The 8,637-nt window shown below is 40.3% G+C and overlaps 1 long non-coding RNA gene across 1 annotated transcript; it reads left to right on the top strand.

Moving 5' to 3' along the window:
• Positions 1 to 288: 288 nt before the first annotated feature.
• LOC116183783 (uncharacterized) lies at positions 289 to 7,925 on the top strand. The gene is made up of 2 exons (XR_004148476.2): positions 289 to 407; positions 7,756 to 7,925. It is a non-coding gene; the product is annotated as an uncharacterized LOC116183783 (long non-coding RNA).
• The last annotated feature ends 712 nt before the right edge of the window (positions 7,926 to 8,637 follow it).

Here is an 8,637-nt window from a genome sequence, read left to right as displayed (position 1 = left end):
ACATTTCTCAGAGCACTGGCCAGCCAGTGTCAGCTCCAGTTCTACACATCACCCTACAGTTGTGCCCATTAACACCATGAATCCCAACCTTTGGACACTTTTCTGCCAGGAGCATGAAGAGAACTCACTTTCCCCAAACAGCACAAGACAATAATCACTGCTGGAAGCAAATGTAGGAGGGAAAGGTGATACAGATCATTGGCTGTCTCCTGAGCCACCCCTACAAAGATTTCTTTGTAGGAGGAACAATGGAGGAAACACAGATAAAACCAGTCAGGGAGTGCACTTCCCAGATTAAGAAGATGCAGATATGGACCAGGGCTTTCTCCTTTCACAGGGTGAGTGCAGACTGGTGGAGTTCTGAAAATATCTGCTGGAAAGGACAGAACTATTGATCTGCATTAAAGGTGAGGGCAATGCTAGTGGGAAGGGAAAGGGTGGCTATAAATACAAGAGTAATTACATTTTTTCAGTCCAAAAGGAAAAAGAGAAAATGTCTGTTCCTATTTTACTCAGCAAGTCAAAGACTTTGTGATTTGTAATCAGAACAATAGAGCTAGCTCCTAATCTGCCCAGTTTCTCACTTGCTGTTAGCCTACACCTGATCTGTCAGCAGCAGGGGTGAAAATGATTGATCTGTGACTTTGCTGGCATAATAAATGCCAGTGTACACAGAAGAGGATCATTGGCTACCAGCTTGGGTTATCAAATCATACCAGCTATGGTTCTGACTATAAAGACAGATGTTTTGTTATTTTCTGTCTCCTGATTGGAACCCCTGACTGTCTGCAAGGGGTTGTGAGGAAAATAAGAGGGGCTGTGAGTCTTGGTGAGAGGGAGGGAGGGAGAACAGCACACACACAAGTTTACCATTTGATTTTTTTTGTGCTTTTCATTCCTTTTTTCCTGTAAAGGCTTTCAAGAGCTATGCCTTTCCCTTCTGTGCCTCTGCCACAAGTAATCAACAAGCCTTAAATATAGAGGAATTTGTTTTTCTTTGAGCAACAAAATATTTTCAATCCTAAGGAACAGCCTATATTCTTGTCTGAATCTTCAACAACTTCCCTTCCTTTTCACTGCTTTCCTCCTCTTCCCTTCCATCCTTTCCCTTTCCTGACCCTCCACCTCTTCTGTCTTGGTCTGAAGCCCTTGGAAAAAAAAAAGACTGGACTCCCTTTGAAGGCCATTCTCAGTCAGAAGAACATGCATTTCATCAAGACTCACTGCTGTTCATATTTCCACAAAAGCTTCTAAATGCAATAAAAGCAGCACAAAAAAAGGACACATTTCCTGTTGCTGTTTAAAAGAAGAAAGCAGAAAACAGCTCAGAATTAACACCCTGGTTCCCCTCCCAAGATAAGCATTTTTAAAAAACCCAAAGTATAGCAGCAGTAATAACAGAGAGATGTCATTGTTTCAAACCTTTTCTTTCCCTTGTTCTTTTTAGTCTTTGTTTTGTGTTTTGACAGCTGTGAATAATTCTGCACCCTGGAATTGTTCTGCAGGCTATTAATGTCTGTGACCTTTTGCATCAACAACAGCTCTACTTTCCAGTCATTTCTGGAAGTGCTACCTAATATGAATTTAACATGACTGAGGCAGCCTCCTACACACACAGAGCTCTTTCTGAGACATGCAGGAGTGTGCTTCATCCCATCCATATACCAGACAATTAAATCCCTTCATCAGAGACTTACCTGCCTTGCAAACAGCTGTGTTTCATGGCAACAGGCAACAACCACCCCAAGTTACAACCTCCCCAAGTGCTCCTGGGGAAATAAAAGGAGGTGTGATGATTTCATTATATAAGGAAAATAAGATCTCATTAAGTCTGAGCCATTTTCAGACTTAATGGGGTTCTCCTTTGAGTAGCTCTGCTGCTGCTTTTACTTTTTAAGAGTGTGTAAAGAACCCATATGTGATCAAACGATATCAAGAGCATTCTCCAAATCTGTGATCACATGCCTGCTACATCAAGAGGGCCTCTCATTCTTTTTAGATTAATTTCATCAGACTGGAGTCTAGTTCCCAATAGCACAGCAGTGCTGCAGGAATCTCCTTGCTGGAAACAAGCAGCAGGTGTCCTCTTGAAAAATAAACTAAATGGTAAGCAGACAAGCAGGATGAAAGGGCTCAAAGTACAGATGCTTTTAAAAACACTCTAAAATGTCAAGGTATACCTTTCTTCACTTAGGAGCCAAAGACTGGTCAAAAGAATTGGCAGAAATTTGGTTTCTTTTGGGTTTTTTAAACAGGTTGAATGAATTGCCTCAACAGGTGAAGAATTACCCAGCCTAACTCCTGACTGTGGTTTATGCTTCTTAGAAACCAGTTAAAATCACAGGTGTTGCTTCTCCAGTTAAAATTATGAGTGAGATGCTAAAACAGGCTGCAGAAATGTGCTGGAGTCCAGCAATGCCTAAACCAGACACAACTGTTGTAGAACAGAAAGTACCTGTGTAAGCTTTCCTTGGAAAGTAAGAGATCTAGGAATTCCAACTATGTTCCTTGCCAGCTGCCATCAGACATTAACTTCTCTGACAAAATTTTTTCTATCTTTTTTTTCTCCTGGTTTAGGCTTCTTATTTTTTCTCCAGTCACACAGACCAATGAGCAGGGTCTTCTGGAAAATTTCCCCTGAAATCCATTTCTCAGGGAAAAATGAGTTTCTGACAAAACAAAACATTTCATGAAATTTGTCTTCCTCATGGTATATATTACTTGTTCCTAAAAATCTGTTCAATTAAATTCTTTTTAGATGAAGCTCTTCACATTCTCTAATGAGGAGCTGACTAGTTGTAAGGCAAATTAAGACCAAAAAAATGTTCTAGCCTGATTTGTGTTTACATTTTCCTTGGAAAAAAAATCCCTCATCACATAGCCATGTAACAAACGGGCTGGCTGATCAGGGAACCACAGTACCAAGGAAAGCAGACATGATGTTCTGGAAAAAAACAAAACTAAATTGCTCCTTCCTGTAATAGAGATTTTTGCAGCTGGGATTAAGGGGCAGGGGGAGGTAACATTATAAATGTAGGGAAACATTTCAGGATTCCTGAGAAATCCTCATTTCTGGGAATCAGTGATCCTCTCAGAAACCCGTTTTCCAAAGTGGGCTGTGATTTTTCAGACTGTCTGTATAATACAGTGCACAACGATGAACCAACATCTGGAAACCATTAGAATACAAATTGTGATTAATACTACCAGAACTGTTGTTTTTAAGTGACTCAGCCCCTTCTGATCACCTGCAGCAGGAACGCTTCACTCTGGAGCCAGCGAGTTGAGATGAGCCCAGGGAAGGAGCTGCTGCTCTCTGAGGGCTGCTCCAGAGTCCCATTCCAGCTCCTGGGAATGAATAGTGGAGTTATTCAAAGCCCACAATAAAAGGCTGCTCCTCTGTCATGTCAGAGCTGACAGGGAAAGGCCTGGGTGCCTCTGGAGCTGGTACCATGGAAATATCACCCCACCCACAGCCTCAGTGAGCACTGCTTGGGCACAGCAACACGGGCACAGCAGCACATCTGCTGCCTGCATCACACCTGGTTTGAAAAGAGAGGCACAACTCTCTGCTGCTGTATTTGTGAGAATTAACACACTGGACAAAAAGAAAAAAAAAAAAAAAGAAGAAATTTAAAAATGCAAATTTGTTTTGCTGTATCCAATATGTTCTTGTCTCTTGTCTAAAAGGCCCATCTGGTCTAAAAACATGCAGCACCTGTGTAAATCTTTATGTATTCATGCTTGAAGTGCTAAATATTTCTTTTGTAAAAATAAGTTATGGATAATAAAGAGAATTTTTTTTATAATATGCTTGCATGTTGATGTACCCCTGACTTTAGTATACCCATATTTGCTGTGTTCTTCAATGAAAAGGTTTTCACACAAAGATGGTCTTGCTGGGCAGAAAAGAGAAAACAAAAAGTTAAAAAAATGGACTTACTTTTCATATCTCAGCAATAACTTTCTTTACAACTGGCTAAGCTGAGCTCCTCCAGCACAGCTTTTTCTGATGTAGAAAAACAATATTCTCAATCTTTCTAAAAAAGGCAGCTAAGTCACAGAGCAAAGAAAGAAATTAAATACTGCAGAAGTTATCTACATCTCTGACATACACCAGAAAATCCCAGTTAGTGTTGATGCTACATATGTATGTTTTCTATCCCAAACAAGATCTATGCCCCTTGGATTTTTCAGTGCTGTATTTTAACATCCAAGAAGTGCAGCAGAACATTGCTCTCTACGATTGCCTTCTAAAATTCAGAATAAAAGAATGGGAAAGAATGAACTGATGGTGTTGAGGTCACTGGCATAACATTCTGGGCTATAGAAACAAACTTCATCCACACCCTAAAGTCTACTATTAGCAGGCACCAGTGCAAACCTGCCCATTTCCTAGCTGGCTGGAAAAAAAACAGCTTATGATTCAATTATCTCTTTTCAAAATACAGCATGAAATGCCACTGTGATCATATGATTTGTGTTTTAAGGTCTCAGAGAACTAGAGTAAAATTTTCAATTGCAATTACACTTTGGTTATTGCAATGACTGCATTAAGACGGAGACAAAGTCTGAAATGTGCCAGGGTACACAAAGCTCCTGCCCATGGCTGGCACCAGGCTCAGGCCATTGGAGACCTCAGGACTCTCTACAGAACTTTGCTGTAAGTTGATGTGGTCAGCCAGGAACACACCTGTGTGCTCCCAAGAAGGGATGAGAAGAGCCTTCCCACATGGACTTCCAGCTCTTCTGCTGTTTTCCAGAAGGAGAATCAATTAGTTATTGTTCTGCTCCATTTGTAGCAGAAAAAGTTTTCTGTTTACTCCTCAGGTAATCCTGTGCAAAGTCAGGTCAGCGAAGAGTAGGTGAAAGATCTAGAAAAAAGTTGGAAGGACAAGGGTAAAAATCATCCTTCGCATCCTGCTCAAATGAGCAATTACAACACTGCTGGAGGATTTAAATGAATCAACTTAATCACTCTTCTTATTATCATTGCAATTAATTGCTGGATTTCTAAGGCAGCATCACTTTGTTACTCAGTGACTCTTCACCTTCTTCATTTACTCATCTGGTGTAAATTAAACACAGCTTGGGGAGCTGCCTATTCTTAAGCATTCTTTGTTATGCAGTGTTCATCATTTCAAGTTTTGAAATGTAAAGTACACGTTAGAATCCAATTAGAATGACAAATGAATCATGAGAAAATCTAATGGCATGAAACAAATTTGAAAGCTTAAACAATTTCCAATTTTCACTTACATTGTACATAGCTGATGTAGCTCACCTTGCCAAATGGCACCATTAGCATTTAGACTTCTGAGGAGCACCACATGCAGTGAAAGGATATTTATTACTGCATGCACCTGGAGGGAAAATGAAGGCTAAGAAAGGTGGGACAGTTCTGGATGAGATGTGCAATTGCCTTAATCCAGACTCAGGGATTAAGGAGGTCACCCCTGTATGGCTGGAGCTGTTCCCTCCCTGGTAAGGCATGTACAAACCAAAATTTCTATGTAAATCCATCCCAGACAAGCAAAGAAACAGCACCATTGTCTCTCTTCACCTTTTCATCTGTGAACAGACTTTCCAGACTCAGCAGGACAAGCTAGGGAATTTTTTGGGGTGCAGGTCTCAGATCAGAAGAGGGAGATGTGTTGGTTTGCTACAACAAGGAGTCAAAAGTCTTTTTATTTCAAGAGATATTTGAGAAGAGAACAAGGGAGGTGATATAGAAGTAAGTTAAGTGGAAAGGCAAGAACAAAGGAAGCAGAGAAAATGGTAATGATTTACAGATAAGCCTGTAAAAACATTAAACATTAGTTTAGTGCATAACAGAATTTAGTATTCAATCATCTGGGCACAGGTATGGAAGAGGGAGGAGAAGCAAAGAATAGAATAAACACAGAAAGGAGGACTGAAACATTAATGGGACTGGGATGGGGAAGGAATGAATGCCAAAAAAATAGTTCAAGGAAAGCAACCAGGGACTGCACTGCTGAGGTCAGACAGGCAAACATGGATTTAGCATAGTCTGAGGGGTTTTTCTGCTGCTGTAATTGAAAGCAGCTCTTTTTATCAGTTATACTACCAAGCTGTGGCAAAACATAAATACCCACAGATATAAGCAGATACGACAAGACACATGCATTAAACAAAGGACAGTTATGGTAATTTTTAAACTTTCAGGACACCTGAAAGCACCTGTCAAAGTGAATTTGCTCAGGGGTCAGTAGCAGTGATGAACAAACCTGGCCAAGTTTAGATACAAGTTATTAACTTTGATGGAGAGCAGAAAAATGATGCTGTGAATTTTCATGCTTGTGCAGCTCCTGTTCACTCACTTTCAAGAGGTTCTCTTGCTGGCAGAAACCTGCAAACATGCATAGAATTCACTTCTCTTCCAAAAATGGAAGATATCTGTTCTTTCCAGACAGGTACCAAGAAATCCAGCATGAAGAAATAATCTAAAAAAAAACAAAAACGGACAGAGGTGTTTATTAATGTTCCCTTAGCATAGCAATATTGCACAAATACCCTGCAGGACAGTGTGCAAGCTTCTGGGAGCACATTAAACCTTGGTTCTTCCAACTTTGCAAGCTATTGCTTAAAGGCAATATCCCCAGCAGCCAAGTGAGGCTGAACATCTGGGCAATGGATAGCTGATTCCGAGGTGGAGCCTGCAGCCAGGGCTGCAGGACACTGGAGAAATGGCAGATGACATTTTCATGCTCTGCTTCTGTACTGCTCCTTCCTGCCCCCGGAGGGGCTGCATGGTTAGCAGACCACAAAGGCTGTGTCTGAATGGATTGTCTGAACATTTTTTTTTGAATGAGGACTTCCAGATCAATACCAGACCATCAGCACTCCAACTGGTCCTGTGCATCTTCTGGAGCAAACAAACAAACAGAGCAAGAGAAATCACAAGGACATTTTTTTATGCAGAGTTTAACTGCCATATAGAAAACATACAATAAAATTGCACTCTGCTTCCCCTTTCTGTGAATTAATCAAACTGTAACTACTTTTGGTAAAGCTTTCATGGCCACAAGTCCAAGACTGTGTGTCTAACACATAGAAATGCTTTGCCTCCACTGTACAAATGAGCTCTATTTGAAGAACTGTGAGCAGAGTTTGGCAAGGAACCTGATGTGTTGGTCTAGTGTTTGTGCCCACATAACTCTGCATCATTAGAAATGATAATATTTTGCTGTAGAAATAGGAAAGTTGGACAAAGAAAGCTCCTGCTCAAAAAAAAAAAAAAAAAGCTAAATGAAAAATCAAACTCAGTGGCCTTCAGTTCCAAATGGCAGCTTCAGGAAAAACTTTGAAATAACTGCAGATTTTTTCTAATTTTTGTTACTGCACTCATTCTGTGTTAAGAGACCCTCTAAGCTTTATATGATCTTCTTGGCATAACAACATACCTGACTTGTCCCCATACCCAATACATATTTGAGTCCATACCCCATTGCTCTGTTGTCACACAAGCTCATTTCTTCCTAGTAATGACAAATGAGGATGATGAAAAATATGATCAAACATGCAACACCAAGCAAATATGATTTTGGAAGTTATTTATTTTTGTGGTTTTGTTGCATTTTCTTTCAGTTTTTGTCATCAACTTTGTATAGTCTCTGTGGAGATGAGCATGAAAACTCTTATATTTTTTTTTTAATTGCTGCTTTTACTTTCAGTTTGTATTACCTTTTTTCTCCCTCTGCTTGTATGTTTGGCTCTGTCACACAACTTCTGCAGAGAACTGAGAACAACCAACCAGCCAGTAAAACAGTGACACCCTGGAGAACCTGCAGCCTTCCCTGGCAATTATATGAAAGGCAATTTGAAGATTCTCCAAGCCACATGGAAAACGAGTTATCCCAGAAATAACTTGTCTATTCATTATTAAAAGCATTTCTGCCTCTTTGTACCTTGCACTACTGAAGCCTGTTACTTATATAGCAAGCAGAAGTCAAAAATCTCATACATTTAACTTACTAAGCTTCAGACTCAAGAATGCAGATAATCTGAGATGTTCAAAAGGATTTTGCTTTTATGGAAGATGACATTGGAACAACATATTTCTTCAAAGTTAGCATCATATGTCATTGCTGTAGTTTGCTGTATGTGAATTCCTGTAAATATGTCTCTGTCTCTGCATGCAGGAGAATTTTTGTGTAAATGTCCATGTTTAGGGTTGTTATGACTCTTTTTTCACATCTCTGCAAATGCCTCTTCCTGTTCTGCCCCTTGTAACCTTGCAAATTTTACCCTGAGGTTCCAGTGGCAGAAATCAGGTGATTTATGAGAAACAATTTTTCTCCTGCCAGCTTGCATCCCTTGTGCTGTGGAGCAGCCAGGGCACTCAATGGCCACCCAAGAGGTTGGCATGAGCCAGGGCAAAGAGAGGAGGGCTGCCACTCACTGGCCTCAAACGAGCACCTGAAATCCTTCACTGCACGAGCAGAGAAGCAGGATTTTGTATAAAAGGTCTCAAAAGTAGGACCTGGAATTTCAACAGGGTTGATTCCATAGAGAATCATAGATTTTGTCAGGTTTTGTGTTTCTGACAGGGATAGCTGAATCATATGGATTAGAAAGCTTTAAATCTATGCTTGTTTTCTAGTAAATATCTGATTA

This window comes from Lonchura striata, chromosome 7 (genome assembly GCF_046129695.1).
Source record: "Lonchura striata isolate bLonStr1 chromosome 7, bLonStr1.mat, whole genome shotgun sequence".
Classification (NCBI taxonomy): domain Eukaryota; kingdom Metazoa; phylum Chordata; class Aves; order Passeriformes; family Estrildidae; genus Lonchura; species Lonchura striata.
This window is presented reverse-complemented; position numbering and strand designations above follow the sequence as displayed.